Source organism: Antedon mediterranea, chromosome 5 (assembly GCF_964355755.1).
Source record: "Antedon mediterranea chromosome 5, ecAntMedi1.1, whole genome shotgun sequence".
In the NCBI taxonomy this organism is placed as follows: Eukaryota; Metazoa; Echinodermata; class Crinoidea; order Comatulida; family Antedonidae; genus Antedon; species Antedon mediterranea.
The window spans coordinates 18,754,057-18,778,449 of record NC_092674.1 but is presented as its reverse complement, the minus strand read 5'-3'; positions in this window follow the sequence as shown (position 1 = coordinate 18,778,449).

Sequence of the window (24,393 nt, the reverse complement as noted above, 5' to 3'; positions counted from 1 at the left end):
ATTTCATACTACATTCTGTGTTGACATACTGTACTGTATAACTATAATACATATAATATTGGTTGCTATAATAAAGTTAAGATATTGAAAACTACATTTCGCGTAACATTGGTCAAGAAGTTTCAATCCAGTATATGATTTTTATTACAATCCAGCTAAATTTTAAATTCTCCTTGTGATATCATATCCAACAATTAATATTTTATAGCTAAAATTAAGCCACAATGAAAGTATGGATTTTTGATTGAGATTCTAAAATTAATAAGTAAATTTAGTAGCTTTTATATCTCATGATTACACAAAAGTTTGAATTCTGATGTTTCCGCTTAGGGGCTTTTTGTGTACCAAATCTAAGCAAAACTCATGAAATGAAGATTTGATCCATTGGCTAAATTAAGGTGAAATAAAAAGCACTAAAAAAACTCTTTTAATGGATTTAATGTATTGAGTCCTACACTGGTACATTTTCAAAACTCCATAAAGTATCTGATGAAATAATAGGCTTAGTAGTAACATATTGTGCATTCAGCAATTAGTAAGTCAGTAGGTTACAATAATATTCTTATATTGTGCTTATAGACCATCCGTCAAATGGAAGATCTGCTGGCGATCAACAGTTCAGATATAAACAGGTAATGTTTTTTTTAATACAATATTTCACATTAACAAGTGATTTATTTTAATTTAGAAGTTCAAAGTAAATTTGATGTTTGAATATGTAAAGATTAAACTTAAAGTTACCTCTATTTTTTACATTAATTAACATTTGGTGTGTGATTTTTTTTGTACTTGTAGGTCTGAAACACGAATGGAAGGTGTTGGTGAAGCGATTGAAAAAACCTTGGAGTTGACGTAAGTTTCATTATTTAGCTTAGTTAGACCAATTGTTTATTAATTTCTTGATTTGACATTACATTATTGTAATTAACAAGTATTTTTTTATCATTAGAGTACAGTAGAACCTCATATTAGGCTAAGAGGACATTTTCCCCTGAAACAAAGGGAAATATATGTTTTAACATGACAGCAAAGTTAAGACAATACTGTATTTGTCCTTATCACAAAAACAAAAAAGACCAAAATAATTATGGTTAATAATACTTAAAAAATTATGATACTTCTTCCAGATTTTTTCATCCAATTGTATGACAGTTCTCATTTGTGGTAGACCTACAGTATGGTTTTGTTTGTACACTACTGCTGCTACAACACTCAGATTTTTTTGCCAAAATCATGTAAAATTTTCATTTAAAAAACTTGTATAGTAAAACCCAGTTCCTGTAGAATGAAATTCTAACCGCCGTGCACATTGCAACCGCATAGTGTTAATTTTTAATAGAGGCTACTAAAGTGTAAATTGATTTTGGTTTTGTTTTTTTTTCATGCAAAACCAGGAAAAATGTCAGTATTTAGACAGACCTATTTAGAGGACAATATTTTGGGTTCCTGTAAGTTTCTCCTTAATAGAGGTTGTACTGTATTAAATTAAGTTTACATTATTCTATTTTTTTGTATTCAATTCAATTAGAACGGATCTTGACAACCCTGTACAGATATTAAAACAATTCCAGGAATCACTTCTTCATGGCCGTCCTTTGGACCTCCAATCTGCCGAAGACACTATAGAGGGTGTAACATATCCTATATTTGTCTCGCGGTAAGATTTATAACTTATGTTTAAAAAACATACTTTCAATAATCATATAGTGGTTTTAGTAAAAATCAAATAATATACACTCTACAATTGAAAACAAGTTCAATTTCAATAACCTAAAAATGGGTTTCTGCATAATTCAAACCACAACAGGCATAGAAATTATATATATATATATATATATATATATATATATATATGCAACCACATCGGGCAAAGAACATTAACTCTATACCGCCCGGTGATATACTGAAATTTAATTAAATACTTTCAAACGATAAAGATGAGGAAATCTGTGAGAATGAGAAAGAGTCGCCTGAACCGAGACTCGAACACGGACCGTCTGCTTGATATGAAGCTGTCCTAACCATTAGACCACTGGGGCTTTCATGGTATTGTTTGAACTCGATTGGATAGCGACTCTTTAACATTCTCGACGTGGTACGGTGGATCAACACTAGTCCCTCAATTGTACGCATGCGCACCAGAGATCAAATTGATACGCCCTCATCTTTCAGTATTTTTATTCACAAAGCGGGATCTCCGAAGAGATACTTTTAAATACATAAACACATCAGGTAAAGAACATTAATTCTTAACCGCCCGGTGATATCTTGAAATTTAATTAATTATTTTAAAACGATAAAGATGAGGAAATCTGTGACAATGAGAAAAAGTTGCCCCAACATACAATACAATATCAAATACAATATATTAAATACAACCTTTCACCTAGAATTCTGTAGTATTTGATTATGAACTCAATTGGCTTTAATTTGAGAGAACACTGCGTTGTCTTAATATGCATTTCAAGTCACACCAAGAAAATGTATCTCACTGTGACAAACATAAACAACTACTAATATTGTTTAAATGTTTTTAATTTATTATTTCCTTTAAAATCAAATGCAAATTAAATCAAAAACTTCTGAAAATACAAAATTGACATCATTATTTTGATTATAATATATTATAATATTTGTAATAACTATACTCATAATCAATGCAATACATTGGTTTCATTTCAAATTACCAAATAGGGTATAAACAAAATATATTACACTGACGGACAACATTCACTATGGCCTTATTTTGTTTTTGTACGTTTTGGTTTTGTATTACAAGAAAGAGAGAAATGAACAATACTCTTAATTTACGTAACAGTATAATAATTAGACCAGATAAATGATCTTGACAAGTATGATTAAATTTTAGTACTTCTGTATGTGCAAATTAACAGAGGCGTATATAACAGATTATATAATTGTTATTGCTCTTCAGCCACACTCTTTTTGAAGATGGGGTTTCAGAACTGTGTAGAGAAACAACTCCTAACTTTACTGTACCTTTGGAGGTGGAGTTTTTGGGGGAAAAGGCTGTGGACCTTGGAGGCCCCCGAAGGGAGTTTTTGAGAAAAATGTTAGCAGGCTGTCAAGATCGACTTCTGGATAAAAATGGTGAACTAATAAACAATGATGTTTTCAATAACCTAAATCTGTATTACTGTATGGGTTTAGTTATGGGTATGTGTATACTTTGTATTTTTTTATATTACTGCATCTAAAAGTTTCATAATCAGATTTTTTATTGTTTACTGAATTTGAGTCCTGGTTACAAAGTGTGAAAGTGACATTTTATAACAATTAATTTTTTCTACTTTGTTATTTTAGGACTTTGCCTTGTTCAAAACGGGCCAACACCGTCACTTGTTGGTGAGAAATTGATGGCAGTGATGTTGGGGCAACATGCCCCAAGCAATGTAGAAGACAATTTCTTAAAAGGATTAGACAGTTTTGGATTAATTGAGGTACATATTGGTATATTATTAAATAGGATATAAGACTGAAAGTGAATGCATGCCCCTGCTCTAACAATACATTTAAGGACACAGTGTCATAAAAACTTCAACTCATTGTTTAAAGTATTAAGCAAATAAAACTGAGAGGCTTTAAGCAAATAAAACTGAGAGGCTTTATTGTTGTGAAATAACAAGTTTGTTTTGTCAATGTTGTTCTCAATTGAAGATTTATTATTATTTAAAAAAGATGGTAAAGAGTTAATGCAATAATGAAGAATGCAGACTGATGGACAATATGTATGATCATAATGAACCATAATATCAACCAACAGTATTAATGAAATTGCAACCCTGAAGTATTTTAAAAGTTTTATATGTTTTGAAGTCATCGAGTTTGGTTAACAACTATTATAGTTATGTATTTTTATTTTTCAGTTGCTTCGTAAAAGGCCAACTTTAGCTTATCTGTTAAAAATTTCGATGCCCGAAACTCTGAATTTTAGGCGAATCACTCACTTACTGCAACCAGAGTTCGATGAAGCTGGTTCGAACTCTAGAATGCAGCAAGAAGAGGCATACAAAAGGTTGACTGCATATCTAAGAGAAATTGCAGGTTAGGTTATTTTGTAGTTGAGTTAATTTGTCCAATTTGTGTTACAGTATCATTATTGTATTTTATTTTTATGAATTACTCATACACACATTACAGCCAAGGCTACCACTAACAATATTTCCTTTTTATTCTTTTAGCTGGCAGACGAGATGGTTTAGATCTTGGTAGAATAATGCAATTTTGTACGGGAGCATTGAGTGAACCGCTCTTGGGGTTCTCATGCTCACCAAGTATTGCATTCAGGGAAATGCAGCACAGTTGGTATCCGGTTAGCAATACCTGTATCAATCAACTAACCATAATGACTGGTCATTTGCCACCTAATGACATTCTGTTTAATCACTTTGACATGGCCTTTTTAAGTGATACCTTTGGGTATATGTAATTAGTGTTGATATTATGATGATTATGATATTTTATTCATACTGTATGTACTCAGGTACCTAATTACATTTACAGTATCTTACTAATTTTTTAACTACTGTAAGATGATGATTTTACTTGTTTAGAAGTATTAGAATATGTCTGAGAAATATGTCATGATATCTTATCTTATTAGATTTTCTTTAATCTGTTGACTTTATTTTTCGGTTTTGAATATTCAGAAAAGCACTTTAGAAACTATTACTAGTAGAAGTTGTTACCTATAGTTTTTTTTGTGGACATTTTAGGAAGTCCAAACCATAAATTATATTCTAAAAATATGGCAAAAAGTGAAATGTGCCATACGCTTATGAAATATATGTCTCACTATCCAGATCTACACCAGTGGTTATGTCTAGGAATTAAAAGGCATATTTAAAATTGCTCTAGACTTTCAGTAGCACATGTTTCTCCATACAAAATGTTGTCTTCTTAATTGCTGAAGTTCAGAATTTATAATAAAGAATGTATCGACTTGATCGTCTATAACTGTTTTACTCCGTGTGTTGGATTACTGGTTTTGAATGGCCTAGCTTCCCGGTATAACATTTGTAAATGACTTACAATGGATTGACTGTATAAAAAGAAATAAAAGTATGTGTTTTTCATTCGATGAAAAATTGACTGCTCTGCTGCTTTCAACTAGAATCCACCTTTTTAACAGTAAAGCATACATTTTACAACTAATGATAAATCCTTACCATCCAGCCTAAAAATATTTATTATTTGTATGCTATTTGGTGTTGTGATGATATAACTTCTAGCAATTAATTTCAACCTATTGCAACTAGTGAATCCCCTTTATGGCCTTGTGTGCAGGTAGTGGGTTGTTATTGCAGTAAGCTACTGACAGCCCACGAAATTCAGAAAAAAGAAGGTCGGCAAAAAATTGCCGACCTTAAATTCGCCAAGGTCGGCAGTCTCGGCAGTTCTAAAAATAGAAAATTCACCAAGGCCTAACCTCTTGCTAACCTAAGGCCTAGCTAGGCCTAGCCTCCCTAGCTATATGTTATGCAAAAAGAACTAGCAAAATTAACTAAAATATAAAAACCTAACACTAAAATTTACAAGATAAATTTTATTTGATAATTGCTGAACATCGTGGTTCTGGAGCTAGCCGTACACAGAGCATAGCCTGGTTGCTTGCTTGGCATAACAGGGTATTCCCCTACACAGGTCTGTCGCACAGCGCTGTGCCCAGCCAGCTTGATAGGAAAGCATGCAGCTCACACACAACATGATGTAATGGTTGAGTGAATTCAGGGATCATCTTAATTCCATGGTTTGTTAACTAAACACAACATGGTGGTGAATATGCCTGTTCAAATTTCAATTATACGATTCCTTAAAGTACCATGTTGTTGCTAGGAGGCTTGAAAGGAGGGATCTAGCCTAATTTCAAGGTCGGCAATCTCTTGCCGTCCTCTGACAATTTAAGGTCGGCAATAAGGTCGGCAATTGCCGATTGCCGACGTGAAATTCGTGGGCTGTACTGATGTTACACAGGAATTAAACTCAGTACAATTTTCTTGGTAGGAGATTAACAATTAAAATCTAGATATTAAGAGGAATAGTACAGTATAATGGTAACAAAATTTCAGAATCAAAGTTCACAAAATTAGGTTGTTGTCTATAGAAAATAACTATCAAATTATACTTATGGTTCATCATACCATAGACAGCATACAGTTTAAAAGGTTAATGCAACAAACTAACCGATTAATTTATTTAGAACATGTCATGTACAGTAATACAATTTTTATCATAAGAAACATAACACAAAACTTAGTTTCATATTCTACATCTATTTTGAATACCTAACTGTGGTGACACATACACTTACAGACTCTGACTCTTATTCTTAACCAGGAGTCAAAATTAAATGTTGAGGCAAAAATAGTTTATTATTATTAAGCCTGTTTTCTGCATCAGTAACAAATAGTATGTTGCAGTTTAATCTGAACTCAATATAAAACTGTTTTTTTTTTTAAATTTTGTGATTGTGATGGTTATGCAAGGACATGATTAGTGTCCTATTCTATAATTAGTATTCAGTTGAAAACACAGAACCGTTTCTCCTTCCTAGTTTAATTACTGAATAAATAATATTAAAATTAAATTTCATATTTTTTTTTATTAACTTTGTTTTAGTCTCTTACAGTTGAAAACACAGAACCATTTATCTTTCCTAGTTTAATTATAAATAATATTAAAATTAAATTAAATTCTTTTTTTATCAACTTTGTTTTACTGTTTACCTCACATTTTCATCCTTATCAGGAACAGTGGTGTCTTTGTTATTTACAGTGTTTCATTTGATGCTTATGAAATACAGTGCAGTATCTTTTGATTGTCAGGTTGCGAGTTAGTAATCGAATCCATTTTTTTTCATGTATTTTAGTTTTATTTGAGCAGTAGTACTGTAGATTTAACTCTCTTCAATTGAAATATCTGCATTCACATTCATCATTCACATTGTTTATTTCGTCAAACTGTAAGTATCCTTGCCATACGTTGTTTGTAAGGCAAATAGTTACTATTATCATGTCAGTAGTGTCTTACAACATCTTCATCAATAAACAATATTAATGGTCAATTGTTGCACATCATTCATAATCATATTGCTATCAACATCTTCTCTGTTCTTTTGTTGCCTCTTATGAAAATGCCCTCACTAAACACCATGAATCCCTGAAAGTATTAAACAATTACAGCTGTAGCAATTATAATTATATATCACTGCCTTTACTGTACTTTACATTCAATAAATTCTATCTTTCTGCTTTTGTTGCATTTCTTAATTCCATGTATTTGAAGAGGCTTTTCATAGCCTATGGGTGAATAAAAAATGTTAATTTATGCTATACAAATCTGGAAAACCATAACACGTTTCTAGTATAGTGATAACATTACTAAAACAATTAAGTTACCATAGGCTTCTAGTTTATTGTGTTATAACATTAACAATGTAGCTCAGGACGAAGTACTGTAATTCTTTTTATTTTTAATTCCAAACCATATGTAAAATAAACTGAAATAGAGAAAAAGTGGTCAACAAGAAGTACTTATATCTTCAAGGGATAGTCAGCATTCCCATTTATTTTATCGACAGGAAAACAGGCTTTAACGATTGCAAATTGTAACAATTTTTAATGTTGGTTTTTTACCCCCTCCCCCCCCCCCTCTTTTCTTGTAAAATCGTTGAATCTGGCCATTCAACGTAACTTAATGATTGACAGGAAAACAGGCTTTAATGATGTAAATGTTGATTTTACCACTATTTAATGTAAAATCATTGAATCCTGTCAACACAGCTTAGCGCAACTCAACGCAATTCAAAGTCCCATTGGCATTCCTTGCAATTTGTGACAATTTGTAAAAATAATTCATAGGCCTATATAATAATTAATATATTACGATAAAAACATTAAACCAGGTCATTCCTTCTAATTTATAAAATTAATACTTTCACCTACTCCAAATTAAATTTCAGGAAATGTGTACTTACTTGCTTCGGTTTGTTCCTTATTACTTCTTGTTGTTGTGGATAGTCGGTCGCCCCAAACCTTTTTAATTAAATCTAGGCCTAGGCTAGGCTAGTCTAGGTGGATGATACCGTCTAGGTTATGCCCTACTACTAGCCTAGGCTAGATAGGCCTAGCCTACTAGCCTAGTATTTAACCTATTATAGAGCTAGGCTCTCCTAGGCCTAGCCAAGGCCACTATCCCTAGCCTAGGCCTTAGTCTAGGTTAGTATAGGCCTAGGCTTCTTGTAGTAATTACTAAGGATCAACCCGAGTTTTCGGCATGTATTGAATATAGGACTATTCCATTATTATTTATAGGGGTGTTAGTCAATATGTTGGGTTGGGTGTGCCAGGCTTGTTGAGGCTTCTATTGTTTGTGTCATTGTGCCAATTGTTTTGTATTTTACTGTGTTTGATAAAAACAAACAAAAAACTGCTGCTGTAGTTAGCCTATAGCTTTTATTATGTGTCTGTAAATAATATCGTATTTTACACTATATACAGTAGCCTATAGGCCCTAACATGTTTTTTTACTCAACAGTTAAATCAAGTAGCCTCTAAATAACAAGAAAAGATCAAGAAAAAGATTCATATATATTTTAATCTTATTTAATTTATGTTTTAATTTATATAAAATATCCAATTTATGTTTTAATTTATATAAATACATCCATGTTTGTTTTTTTCTCAACATTTGAATCAAATAGCCTCTACAAACAAAAAGAAAAAAATCGATAGATCGAAAGATACATTCTTCAAACTTTATTCAAATATAAGGCACAAGAACTTTAACATTATTTAATAAGGCACAAGGAACATATACTATTTTAACTTACTTAATCTGTTTAATTAATTAATTTAAAACTCCTGTTATTGGATCAACAACATTCTTACTGTGGTTTACTGTTAAGTGTCCATCTACCACATCCAGGTCCTGTACTCTGGAATAAACCTTCCACTTTATTTGATGGTCATTTTAATATAAGGCATATTTTGATGATTGTAACATCCATATTAATTATTTAATGATCAAGCATAGATGGTACTGTAAGGTCTAATTTTAATAGATTGGTTTTTTAAAGATTTCCGATCGATTGTAAATATCAATTACTTAAATATTTTATATTGAAATCAATCTAAATATAGTTGATAAACAGATTTTAATAGAAGACGTACTTTGAAGATTGAAAACATCTATGTAATATAGGCATAGATTTATAAAAATGTTGTTGTTTATTTAAAAAAAAAGAAACGTTTACAGAGAATCCCAGATCAAGTTCAGATACAATGAACATTGTAGGAAACATAAGAACATGACATAAACAAGATGTTTAGACAAGTAGAAAAAGAAATGTTATAATGGAGTTTGTTATTGTTATCAGTTATTGAATTAAGATTATTGGCATGTATTTATTTTGTCTGTATGGTATTTATATTTTTGTAATATTTTGTTTGGTTGGAATTCACTGAATCTTTTACAGTAATTTATTAATAACGGTACCTGTGATTTTACATTACCATTAACCATTGAAATCGACAGTAATTTTAATCTACTTTTACAGTTATTTATCAACATTATTCTACATTATGGTAGACCACTTCCTTTGAAATCGACAGTAATTTTACTGTAGTTTTATGGTACCCGTGATTTTACGTTATTGTTGACAAACAGACTTTCAGATTAACAGTAATTTGTAGTTTTACAGTAATTTATTTTCAACAGTACCCGTGATTCTACATTACGGTAGACAACCGACTTTATGACCAACAGTAATTTACTGTAGTTTTACAGTAATTTATTTTCAACAGTCCTGTAATTCTACATTACGGTAAATTACTGGCGTCCAGATTGCCAGTAATTTACCGTTTTTTTATAAGAATTTTTTTTAACAGTGTAGGCCCTATATATCCTGTACTGGGGAAGGGTTAGTGTGTGTTGCATGAGAGAAAGTTCTGCAATTTTATTTCTGACTATTTTAGTTTTTGTGTCAGGATCAGCTGGAGAGAGAACCTCACGAACATATTGCTAACTCATTGAGTTGAACCAAACATGACACTACTAAATAACACTTAAAACTGGGTCGATGAAATAAAACATATATACCTTAAATTAAATATGTTACACAATGTATGTTTTGCTTAATCTTATGCCTTTAAGTGTACTGAATTTTTTAAAGTCATAAACTGTTGAGAAAAAAACAAACATGGATGTATTTATATAATTTTTCTGGCTGTTTTACTTTATCGTTTTGATTTAGCTTTTCGCTTTTTTTTTGTATCTCTATTGAGATCCAGCCACTGATACCCACATCATTGTCATTGTTTCATTAATTTGCCTTTGGATTTATATAAATTAAAACATAAATTAAATAAGTTGTATATGTTTTCTCCTTATTGTGAATAACGTTTGAATGTATTTTTTCTTGTTATTTGTAAGAGGCTATATAACTTGATTCGGCTGTTGAGAAAAAAAAACATATAATAATAATACATGAAATGTAAAATAAAACATGATATGATTTAACTGTTGACGGTAAAAAAACATGTTAGGGCCTATAGGCTATATAGTGTAAAATACGATATAATTTACAGACACATAGACTAACTACAGCAGCAGTTTTTTGTTTGTTTTTATCAAACACAGTGAAATACAAAAACAATTGGCACAATGACACGAACAATAGAAGCCTCAACAAGCCTGGCACACCCAACCCAACATATTGACTAACACCCCTATAAATATTAATAATACCCGTAGTAATTGCAATTTCTTTTCGGTCCAAGTCAGCCCTAAACCGTCTCGGTCACAGTCAAGTCGGCCTCAAGTCAAGTCGGCCTCAAGTCGAGTCGGCCTCAAGTCGAGTCGGCCTCAAGTCGAGTCGGCCTCAAGTCGAGTCGGCCTCAAGTCGAGTCGGCCTCAAGTCGAGTCGGCCTCAAGTCGAGTCGGCCTCAAGTCAACTCGGCCTCAAGTCAACTCGGCCTCAAGTCAACTCGGCCTCAAGTCAACTCGGCCTCAAGTCAACTCGGCCTCAAGTCAACTCGGCCTCAAGTCAACTCGGCCTCAAGTCAACTCGGCCTCAAGTCAACTCGGCCTCAAGTCAAGGACAAAAACGATGTACGATCATTTTTTCTATGGCCAAATGGTGGAACGTAGGCCTCCGTCTTCGATTTACTAAAATGCGGTACCTGCACGTGTTCTTGTAACACGCGGGGTACTTATTGGTGTTATGCGCAATTTGAACGATTTGCGCAATTTAAAATTGCGCAAAGAATTCTGGCGCAATTTGAAATTGCACAAGGATTTTCTTGCGCAATATTAAATTGCGCAATTTGAAATTGCGCAAGAAAATCCTTGCGCAATTTCAAATTGCGCTGCACAATTTGTAAATTGCGCAAGATAGTTCTTGCGCAATATGACACCTTTGCGCAATTTGAAAACGAACTGTTTGTTATTTTTATTATTGTACTTATTAGTTGTTGAGAATGGTACCGAAAGGTCGATATTTTTTTACATTAAAATTAATTTTTAAGTTAAATAGTAGACGTCTAATTCGTAATAATTATTGTTTCTAAAAAAAATCCAATCGTTATTAGTCTTTATTAATCGTCATTAGTACTGATATTTGAATTGAAATTATTATATTATACTATTGGTATTTATTTATGCCTTCTCCTCATATTATGTGTGAATATGGTATTTTATAGAACCATTGGAAATTCGAGATTTTTTTTATTCGAAAAAAAAAAAATTCGGGAGGGAAGCTCCCGGGAGGGTAAGGAAATGCGAAATTATCTTTAATTTTGAATCATTCTTAGAAATTACTAAAAAATATGGGTGTGCATGATTTCACAATCTGTCGAAAAACCTTGCGCAATTTGCTGATTAATTGCGCAATTTAGTAAGTTACTTGCGCAATTTGAAACACATGTTTCAATTCAAATTGCGCAAATCGTTCAAATCGCGCATAACATTGGCAATGAGTTCATTTTTTATATGATATTATTTAATTATATTTTTTTTTTTATTCATTTTTTTTAAAGCGTGGATAGTAAGAATCATAATAATATTAAGCACTTTTTGCATTCCATACTTTATTGTGGCCGAGTTGACCGATTAGTTTTTGGCCGAGTTGACTTGAGGCCGAGTTGACTTGGGGCCGAGTTGACTTGGGGCCGACTTGACGTGGGGCCGACTTGACTTTGGCCGAGACGGTTTAGGGCCGACTTGACCTGTAATTATGTAATAAAAGACTTTAATACGAAGTGAAAAGGTGAATTTGAAGCCAAAATAGTAATGTTTGTTTTAGCAGTTTGACTGAATTGATTTACCTTATATAATTAGCCTATTCTATTCAAGGAGTTCAACTCTATATATCTCAATACCATTGAGTAATGGATAGATGGATTAAATGGATAATAAAAGATTTAGGTCAACCCAAAAACTTCAATCAAGAAAAACCAAATGAATAATAATACAACAATACTGTATCTTGGCTATATAGTAGGGCCTATGCCTACACTAGCTCTTCGCGCCGAACCGAATCGATGTTTCTTAATTAGGCTATAGAAACACTCCTTCACAAATTTCTTGTTCTTTTTCTCTACATATCAGAGGCGCATCCAGTGGTTGCTTCACCCTAATTTTAGTGGAAAAAATGAACACATCGTCTCCTTCACAACGAATCGCAATTTGTTCAACTTTTTATCATCAAAATAAAAACAAACTACGTATCGATGCAAAGTAGTTGCGAACAGTCGACGTACAGTGGTATTGTGTGCTCTCCTAAAAAGTCAATCTGTTCATTTCTTAGCTTCAGCAAGCTTGTGTCTCGTATAAAAAAAACCCTCACTCCTCTCAACTTTTCCAGGCCCATATTGTAAACCAGATCCATCTTTTCATGTACACATCACATCCAACTTTACCCCTCCAGTGCAAATACAAAGAGTACAGTATAGAAAGAGAAAGTTGTTCATTTCAAGAATTTTTTAATTTTAAAATTACTAATTTTAAAATAGACAATTAATAATTGAAATTTATAAAATCTTAAGTACCATTCAAATGCTCGTCTTTGTAAAAAGTGCAAAACAGTTTAAAATTATAAGGTTTTAAAACATAAAATTATGTTAAAAAAAAATTGTTTACAACAACATCGCCAAGGAGATTATGTTTTCACCTCAAGCCGTGTATGTGAATAGCATAGAGTCCACAGTTTTTATCTAAATCTCACAATGATCCATGTAAATGACCTAAAATCTTGCCAGAATTCGATAGTAAAAGGGTAGAGTCAAAGGTCACAATCCACAAAATACTATTTATTAATATTTACCACCTTATATAGGCCACAATTTGTATCCAAATCTTGCTAAACTCAGCCACAATGATATATACATGGAGGTATATCTATAGTCAATCATCTGAGTAGTTTAATAAAGGGAAGGGTCAAAGGTCAAGCTCACAATCCACAAATTTGTGTATTATAATGTCATGGCCATAACAGTCAAATGTTACATCAAACTATCTTTGAAAATAAAAAAATATAATATTAAATCATTATTAAATATTATTATCATCCTATGCTCACCATTTATTCATCATCAATATTATTACTAGATGTTTATAGTCAATTCCCCTATTATAAAAAGCTAACGTACTATGAGTTTATGTCATAACTGATCGTGAACATCATTATACACAAGACTAATATGCTGATTGTTCTTAATTTCATTCATCTCTTCATGTTTGAGCTAGATACTGGTAAGATGTTTCTTCATGATGATGTTCTGGCAAATCTTTATGGAATGATTGTATTTCAATTGTACGCTGTATACTGGTAATAATATTAGTTCGATAGTACTGCAAGAAAGTATTGCTTTCTTGTCAAAAACTGCTATCAAGTTTCCTATGTAACCATGCCTGTTAGAGGTCACACTGTTTTCCATGATACCTTCGGGATAAAAAGTAAAAATGGTTAAAGTTAACTGTAAATATATTACCTTTTGTTAATTTAGATATACAGTATAGTACTGAATACTTTGCTCTGGCTGCTAAAGGTATGGTAATTATAGAGGTTGCTTGGAAGCATGATAGGTCAAATGGGTATGGTATTCTGCAAGCCAGTTTCAAAGGGTAAGGCAATTTTAATTTTAGGGATACACAGACTTATGAATTAGAGGTTAGTTCGACTTTAAACAAAATTGTATTAGTTTAAATCATGTTTATCATCTGTATTTGTTGTCTAGATTGGGGTAGTTTGTTAGGTTTCGCATTAATTTTTATAAGGCGGCTGAATATACTTATTAAATGACCAAATTGTGCCTTAATAAATTGGTCATATATTATACATTTTTTATAATTAGTCTGTTTGGAAATTTGACCCTTATATCTTGAAATCGCTTTCTATCCTGATTGATTACCTTCCAGATTCGTAATCTACTGAAAATTCTGGTCTAGAAAAGTTAGGTGACTATTCCCCCCCCCCCCCCTATTTCGAGTAGTTATACCCATTCGCCCCTCCAACACTTCGTTCTGCCACCGGACTCTGGAAGACTGGTAAACATTTAACTGGATTTTTCTCCGCAAATCAAACATTAAATGGGTCAATTTTTTTCTCCGCAAATCAAACATTAAATGGGTCAATTTGATTAATCCCCACTCATGGTTCCTGCCCTGTGTGGTAGCTATCTGCCGATGGTATAGTACCTATTTATTGGCATTTTATTTGGCAGGTTTTACGTACAGTACGAGTACAAGGTCTAGGCTTGATAATTTAATTTTTTTTTTTTAAGTTGGCAACAGTTGTTATTCCAGTCTTGATTGTACATTGTACTATTTTTTTATACCAAATATACCATTTGATCATTGGTTGAAATTTTTTCCAGAAAAAAATGAAACATCGACTGGTGGACTAAAATAAAAAAGATAATACAGAATAAATCCAGAGTAGGGGAAAGTCTACATTCTGCTGTATCAAACAATTCTGCTTAATTTTTAAATTTCCCCTTTTTATTTGCAAGAATTAAGCCTTTATAATAAATAAAGACGTTTGAAATATTTGAAAAAAAAATGTGAAAAGTCAGTGTTTTCCATTCAGTAAAATGGAAATAGTACTACTGTTGTAACTACTCCCTGTTACCCTGGTTCCCTGGTTGAACAAAGTGATAAATATAATAAAGTCACTACATTTTAAAGATGTACTGTAGAAAAATAATTGAATATGCCATTTTAATGTAACATTAATAGTTATCCACTTTGACCAAAAATTTTAATGAAAAAAAAAAGAAGAAAAAAACATAATTTAAAGCAAAAATAGTCAAATTTGCAGCCAGCCAATGGATTTTTGGTTGAATTTAACTACTGTATTTATTTTCTCATTTTGTAAGTGAAAACATTATTTTGGTTAAAACTACAAAAAACCATATTCAAATATGATTTAATTAAAAATCTTAGATTTCATATTTTTGGGGACAATACATCTTTAATATGTTTGGTATGTAAATATACCTTGCTCAAGTTTGGATGTATAGATTATTAGTGTATCAGTGTATCAACATACAAAAAGGAAATAAAATTTATGGACTTTAATAACAATTACAACTAGAAAGCCACTCCGAGAGTGTATACGCACTTTTTACTCAATAGTGTCCAGATGGAGGAAATGGAAGAGGAGAAGATGAGAGAGTCCTAGACTCGGGAATAATTTCCCCAGTGTAGCATAGCAAAAAGCTATACAAAACAACCTTATTGCTACACATTTCCCAAATTGTGTAGCAAAAAATGTAATACAAAACTATGTTTCTCGACTCAACAATCAGTTTGATTAGCAATTTTGCTAAACAATATTTTTTAATGAAATTTTTCCCTGCTATCAATAATTTAGTTACTGTAACAAAATATTTCACCTTATCCATGGTGGTATAAAATTAAATACTCTCTAATTTTATACCTCCATGCTTCATCCAATCGTGTATAGGCCTAGGCTATATTCCTTTATGCCGAGAACTCAATAATTAACTACAATGAAAGGTTATCAGACGATCGGGACCACGGACGATCGGGCCCAAATCGTGAGACGATCGGGCCCATCAAGGGTGAAAGACGATCGGGCCCAGACGATCGGGCCCAACAAACAAGACGATCGGGCCCAAAACATTCTTGGAAAATTTTAAAAAATAAATACGCGAATACAAACACCACAATAATAACAATCAAAATCAATCACATTTATTCATAAATCGAGAGTACTGTATTGGTAAGAAATTCTTAAAACCAGTTCTCTTAAGACTTAATTAGGGGAAAATTATAATAAAATTTAAAAAAATCTAATTAACCTTTTTAATTAAAATCTTAATTACGCAAGCACAACACTAGCACTAGGTAGGACGCTAATGCAGTTTCGTACCCACCCCTTAACATTACTCAAAATGGTTTCAATCGGGACCAACTGGTAAGACTATCGGGCCCAACGTGGTTCTAAAAACACTTGACGATCGGGCCCAAACTGGTATGACGATCGGGCCCAACACTGAAGACGATCGGGACCACGTTTTCTGGGCCCGATCGTTTTAGGCCCGATCGTCCGTGGTCCCGATCGTCTGTTCCCCGAATGGAACGGATTTACCAACGATCGATACACTTGACAATCGGGCCCAATGTTATTGTTAAGACTATCATTATCGTATCGGGCCCAATGTTAAGACTAGGCCTAGTATCAGGCCCAACGATTAAGACTATTATTGAGGCTAGGAATTCCGCCTAAGACGGCTAAGACGATCGTGCTAAATGTATGCGATCACATAAAAAAAATGGAACGAATCGTCTCTATTCTATGTCTATATGATGCCCCGATTGTCTGTTCAGCCTCGCCTAGCCAGGCCCTAGCCCTAGTAGTAGTAGGCCTAGGCTAAGCCTAGGCCTAGTAGGCTACTATCCCCTACTACTAGCCTAGGCCTATCCCAGCCTAGGCCTACTAGGTAGGCCTAGAAGTCCTAGGCCTAGGCCTATAGGCCTAATCCGCCTAGCCCTATAGGCTAGGCCTAGGCCTAAACTAGAGTAGAGGTAATGAAATCATGGATCATGGAGATATAAAAATAAAATATTTTTATACCTGCCTCCATGGGTGGATCTTACCAAAATCAAATAATTCACGCTTAACCAATCATTATACTTACCTATTAAAAAAAAAGAAGATGTTTCCAATTCAAATCAGCAGCCTGTATATTATGGCTAATGCCATGAATGCCATACCTTCGTTACTACTCCTCGCGAATCGATTTCAAAATCTACTGTTAACTAAGTTAAAACAGGGGGAGGGAGCGAAAGAAGTGAAATGAGCTGTGACGTAAAGTATCCCATCAGTCCTTTCGAACAGGAAAATAAAAACATCATAAAAAATAATAATATAACTAACGAATCCGTATAATATAATAATGTTGTATGTTATAAAGTAAGGTAAATGCGTTTAATATAATACAATTATATTATAATATAATGTATTTTATTAATAATATAATAGTAAATGTTCATAATATAATGCTAAAACCGAATAATATAATACAAAAAGTCAATAATTTGTTACATTTTTCACATAATATATTAGAAATAGATATAATATAATGCTAAAACCAAGTAGGGATAATGCAAAACGTATAATTCATTACAATACAATATATAATATAATAAAAAAATGATATAATAATATAATATTTTGAATACTTCAGACAGCGGAGGCTTGCCATAGTAACATCCATATATTATTTTGTTTACATTTAATTTTAACTGTTATAATTAGGGCTATGCAATGCGTGCTTGAGACTATGCCTAGCTAGTGCGACTTGGAAAAAAATATAAGAAGCAATAATAGGTTATTTCATGTACGTAATCCATATATTATTTTGTTTACATTTAATTTTAACTATGTTATATTAGGCCTATGTAACACGATGCTATAGAGACTTGGCCAGTCCCAATAAAAACAATGAAAGCCATATTATAACAACAATGGAGAATGGAATGGAGAAGCTTTGTCCATTATCTCCAGCTAATGAGTCATGAATCAACGCCCTATAATTTTTTTAGTAATGTAACCACATCTCTTCTCCTATAGTACACGGATTACACCATTCCCCGAAGTTCTTTACACGTTTTTATCTATTTTTACACTGGAGTTCTTCTTGACAATAATCTTTAAATCGTATTTTGGTTTTATTGGTTTCACTGATTACGGAAAACCGCCGCGCAACCGTCGGCATAAATTGACTGAAGTTTTTGATTAATGACCAAGACCCGATCGTTAAAGGTTTGACCCACACAACTGGGATGCCGTTTCAGCATTTGGCTAACTATCATTTTCGCCGATGTGAATGTAAACAATGTCTGGTGACGTAGACAAAGACAAATCGAGGAAAATTGTACACTTTATTGATAGAGTTTTGGATCTAAGCGCATGCCTAAAATTTTAATCTTTTGACAAACGAATGTCCGCACAGGCTTACCTCATACGTCGTCGTTACCATTTTATTATACTAAGCCAAAGATCAAGAGAACGTACTCACTTTCGTCAGGATGTTGAAAGCTTTATCTTGAATATTAAACCAATGTCCTCGTTATGGAAAAAACAGTTAATACGTCGATAAAAACACGATCTGCAACTTCGACTCGAGTACAGTATTTGAAAGAATCTCTAAATGTGACTCTTAAATGTGTAGAACAATTTCCAAAAGACACCCAAGACAAAATAGCTGTATGTTAAAATCTGAAGACAACAATCGTTAGACGTGTTACTTCAAAGGAGTCGAATGAGAGAAAGAACGCACATGTAGTAAGCACGCTATAAATTACCCACGCTACACAGAATGCAATCGCATAGCACATCCTACACAAATGCCCGCCCTCATGCGATATAATAATAAGATGATTTAAATTTAGTTTGCATAATTGTGGATGAGCTTTCTACAGAGTTTCAGTAATTGATGTTACCTGGGACCCGGAGTCTATTAACGACCTATAGGTGATGCCATTAATTTCTACGATATCCTCATTAGGCTCTCCTATAAGAGAACTACGAAAAGAGGAAACATTATTAGAAGTATTTACCTTGTTAAGGCTTACTCGTGGTGTTGGTCCCGCGGTGCACATCTCCACCGTGGAACATTGTAGTTTAACGGAATTCTGCATCCAACGGCAATATGACCTTCTTGTCCGCACTTTCTGCACCTTATAAGTTCTTGATTTTCATCTTGTTGGGCACTCATGAAATCAGGTCTTGCTTGGGCTTGTTGTATAGACAGCAGTTGTGTAAACTGTTCTTTTAAATCGTTCACTGCTTTTGTTAAATTGTATAGTTTCGTTTTTTCTGGACGGTCAACTTGATTTGACTGTTGTTGTACAGTCTTTGTAGTCTTGTTCTCCCGTTCCATAAGACGGAGTTCTGCTTTAAACCTCTTTGAATATCATAGATCTTGGTCTCATGGGAGGAAGTCTCTGCGTTACATGCGCATCTCCTACTCCCCTCATAAACTGTTGCGTCAGCATAATGGTCGCCATCAACCATTGGATGTTGCACTCTTTCTTCCACCTCTCTCAGAAGTGCTTCTAGCTCTACGGCATATATTGAAGGAGTCTCTGCTGGATATTGGACTCTTTCATAGAATTCAGCCAGCGGATCCCCGGCAAAAAACACCTCACCAAATTGCGCTTTCAATTCCTCAAAGGCGTTCTGTGAGGTCTGTTCCGTTTGCGGAAGATTTAATTTTTTTTAAAGTTTTCTTGCCCCTCCCCCTAAATACCGCACTATGGTATTAAATTGTGTCTCTATTGGCATCCGAGTATATAAAAATGGTTAATCCTATAAACAAATAGAGGACCACAGGCATTTCCCGATTACCCTATGGAGAGTAAATGTGGTGTCTATTCACATTTTAAGTCGAAAACAAATCAACACAATACTTAATAGCATTCCAAAATGCTGTAAATCAATTAAAAGTAAAAGAATCAAAAAGCTAAAAGTAATGTATACCACACTAACATAAATATTCTTGTTGAAATGTAACCAAGTACCATCCGAGTGGTAGAGAGGAGTAGATAAACATACTTGGCCCAGGGTTGTCTGTGGAATTGCAGTTGGCATTACCATCAGTAGAAAGGGCATAAGCAATTTGTTCAACCGAATCATGAAAGGGTTGATCCTGTGGATTGACTTAATTTGAATTAACAGGCTTATTCGCGAAAATGTTCTCTACAGTTGAAGCTTGTAGAAACTCAGCAGCATCTGGATTAAAAGGATATATACCCGTTGCAGAAAACCCACTTATATGTAGCAGCAATACGCATCTTTCAATATTCCGTAATAGTTGAACCGTGTTTTTTCCTGGATTTTTCTTAAGGAACTTTTCACATGCTTTCTTGTATTCAGATTTCAATGATTGGAAAACAAATTTACCCAAAGGTTACAGATGATTTGTTGTGTTCGGTGGAAAGGAGCACCAACAAAAAAACTTTCTAAACCACATGTCAAACAACTCCATATCAATGAACAGTGACTTGCTGACACCAAAGAAAGAATCGGCAGGAGCATTCTGCATTAAAGAATCGCTCAGTAGCTGGCCTTTATTAATCAAGGGTGGTAAATAACCCTGCAGCATTTGCACAGGCTAGCACTATTACATTCTCACTCTGTTTCCACTTATTTTACACTGGATAGTTCTCTATCTTGATCTATCTTGAATCTTTGATAGATTGTGCACCAAACTAAGTTTGGTTTCATCGGCATTATATATCTGTGATGGCTTGTTCTTTAAATCCAAAATTTAAATCTTGCGAACTGCATCTGGATTAAATGTATATATACCCGTTGCAGAAAACCCGCTTATAGCAGCATTCGCCATAATGCATGAAACAACATACACGTCTTTCAATATTCTGCAAAAGTTTAACCGTGTTATTACTTTGCCTGGATTTTTTCTTGAAGAACTTTTCGCATGCTTTGTTGTATTCAGATTTCAATGATCGGAAAACAGATTTAGGTTAGGCCTACAGATAATTTGTTGTGTGCGATGGGAGGCAATACAAGTTGGTAATGTTCTTTTGGTGTAATAATGGTGTTTAGGAAAGCCATCTCTCCAATATTTTACCATCTTAGTATGGAGCAGTTGCTATAACTCTGTCAATGTACTGCTCTAATACTACGTGGGTAGCAATTTCAGGATCTTTCTCCTTTGCACATCTGCTTTCAAATTTCCTGATTTCATTATCAATCGATCCAACAAATCCTGTAAAAGGTTCCAGTTTTCATTGAAAAACAAAGACCAGCAGAATCCTCCTTTATACGTTTGATAGAATTCGATCCAACTCGGCCCTAAACCGTCTCGGCCAAAGTCAAGTCGGCCCCACGTCAAGTCGGCCCAAGTCAACTCGGCACCAAGTCAACTCGGCCCCAAGTCAACTCGGCCTCAAGCCAACTCGGCCTCACGTCAACTCGGCCAAAAACTAATCCGTCAACTCGGCCTCTAAAAAGTATGGAACGCAAAAAGTGCTAATATAGTAGTTAATATTATAATGACAGGATATCATCACAGTAGGCCTACGGTTAGGTCTAGGGGCCGGCTAACATAATAGACGAAATAAAACGGAAAATTCAATATAAATTTAATAACACACTGGACCTGGTTGTGTTTCGTTTAATATAATAGGTAGTGTTTATTTATTGTTTAAAATAAATAAATATTTCTTCACATTTTGTATACAGGAATAACTGTCGACGAAGACATTTTAATGATAATATCTAAACAATATACTTTGGTCTAACATACAACAAACATAATAAAGATTAATGTATTTCTTTTATTATTACATTCATTAAATAGTAATTAATAAAGTAATCTTGCTATGTTATGGTAATGAAATACCATAACATAGCAAGATTGTAGAATTACGCCGAATGATCCGATGTTCGTGATCTATTTTAGAAGAACTCGAATCATGTAATGATTGATAATGACAGAAATTAATAAACACCATTGACGCAAACGAAACATGGAATGGAAGTAGGTAAGTAACGCTATTTTAAAAATAATGTGTGATGCAGCTTAAATTCTTTTCTCTGGAAATATATTAGCCTGAATGACTGTGGGTTTTTCGGCTATCAGGTGGTCAACATCACGCTAATTGTTTACTGATACTTGTTTTGTCTCATCTCTTTCTATTTTTAATTTTAATTAGGTGATCATTTAGAATAAAATGATCACCTATTGTTATTGTATTAAGTCTTTATTATTCTTCTTCTTCTTTCTGTACACTTTTTGTTTAACAAATATCTCAAAAAGTTGAATGTCAATGATTACCAAAATTTCACAATGTCTTTCAAATACTGTAACTTAGTCCTAGTAAGCTTTTCAGCGTGATCACTCATCCGTGACAACACGTATACGCCATTTTGTGAAATCACATTATCAATCATATCTTCATAATTCATTATCACATATTAATAAAATTCACTACACGTAAACTTTAGGTCAAGGTAAAAAATATTAGCAAATAAAAACTTGCGCGTTTCAAGGTCATGCGCGTGAAATCGCGCGTTAAAAATTTAAAAAGCTCAAAATTAAGTTTTGATCAATTTAGAGCATGAATTAGGCCATTTGCGTGTTTCAAAAAATTAAAAAAACACGTTTTTGCGTACGCGATTCTTAGAAGGCGTAACAAATGGAATTTGATGTATAAATCACATTCTACTCACAATTCTTTGTACATTCACCGATCTTGAGTCCATTCCGACTTAAAATAACGGTATACGAGCACGTTAAAAATGACAAAATGCGCACATTAATTTCACAAAAGTTCTGAAAATGGTGAAAAATATGTCTTTTTTAAAATGAAAATAACTCTTCAGAATGCACGATGACCCCTAAGTTTTTTAATTTATTCGGGAAGCCATTGAGTTGTAGATATAAATGTATATACACATTAGACGTACAAAATGGTATTACGTTATCAAATGGCCACTTGAATTTAAAAATTAGGATTTTTTTCCGTTTTGTGTAGGTTATCACATTCAATAGAGCGCATCTCCGCTATTTGAGCTCGATTTTCGCACAAATTTCAGTGTGTGCTTGCTTAATTATTTATCTTTCTCATAAGTTGTCAGTGTTTTCATTTTGATGACGTCATCACGCGTAAAAACTTGAATAACGTAGGTCGTGTAAATTCATATAAAAACCAAGCCTATCGGATGTAGTGACGTTAACATATGGCTAGATGAAGTTAAAAAGTATTTTTTTCATCTTTTTCGTCAAAGTTATACAAATTCCAAAGAGCGCGCACAGCGCTTCTACGTGCCGGATTCTCTTCCAATTCTTATATTTATTTGCTCAATTCATTATCTTTCGAAATTGTCATCTTTGAGTTTATTTTGATAATTCCATCATACCAAAAAATTAGAACATGATGTGTGTCCCGTAATTTCACCTATGCTACACTGTATATAGATATACAGTATATACTGTACATATTGTATATGGCATATAATAGGCACAACTCAGCACTATAAGCGTATGCATCATGTCATAGGATGGCGTACATCAACTTTTTACGATCGTATGTTAACGTACATGCATGTTTAAAAAGTGTTAATTTCATTAAAATGATAAAAATGATCAAAGTGACGAATTAAATTCTAGTTTATTTTAGTTTTATAAATGTCTAGAGTCTGCTAGTAATCTTGTTCTTGTTTTTACTTTACAGTATATGTTATTGAAACTGCTTAAAATAAATGAATGAATCTGACAATAATCTATAATGCAATATCAAGTTAACTTTTTTTTTTTTTCACTTTTTTTACAAAATTATGCATCAATGTTTGCTTATTTGTATCACACAAAATATATAATATATATACAATAATGTTTAGGAATTCCGTTGTTTAGGACTCAAACAATGTTTTAGTTTTTGCTTTTTGATGTTTCCATAACATCTTCGGTAGTTTGATTTACATCGTCATCGTACCCCCGAAGAAATGAATGTGTGTAACGATTGTTACTGTAATATACCGTTTTAATGTCACATAATAGTTATTCACTTTGACCGTAACATATTGCTAATAATTTGAGAGAAAATATATTTTACTGTATTAATCTAAATATCTATATAATGTATATGCCTAGGCCTACTAAGAATATTTCGATTCTTTCTGGGAACATCCTATTTGTATCAAAATATAGATCTAACAAACACATTAATGAGGGTTCTTACCAAGACTAACCAACCAACCAACAATATAAATAAATACTAGGCCTAGGCCTACCTATCAATTAAACGACCCAGTGTCTTATAATTTACATTGAAATTTCCGTTATTTCGTCTATTATGTAGGCCTGCCATTGTAAT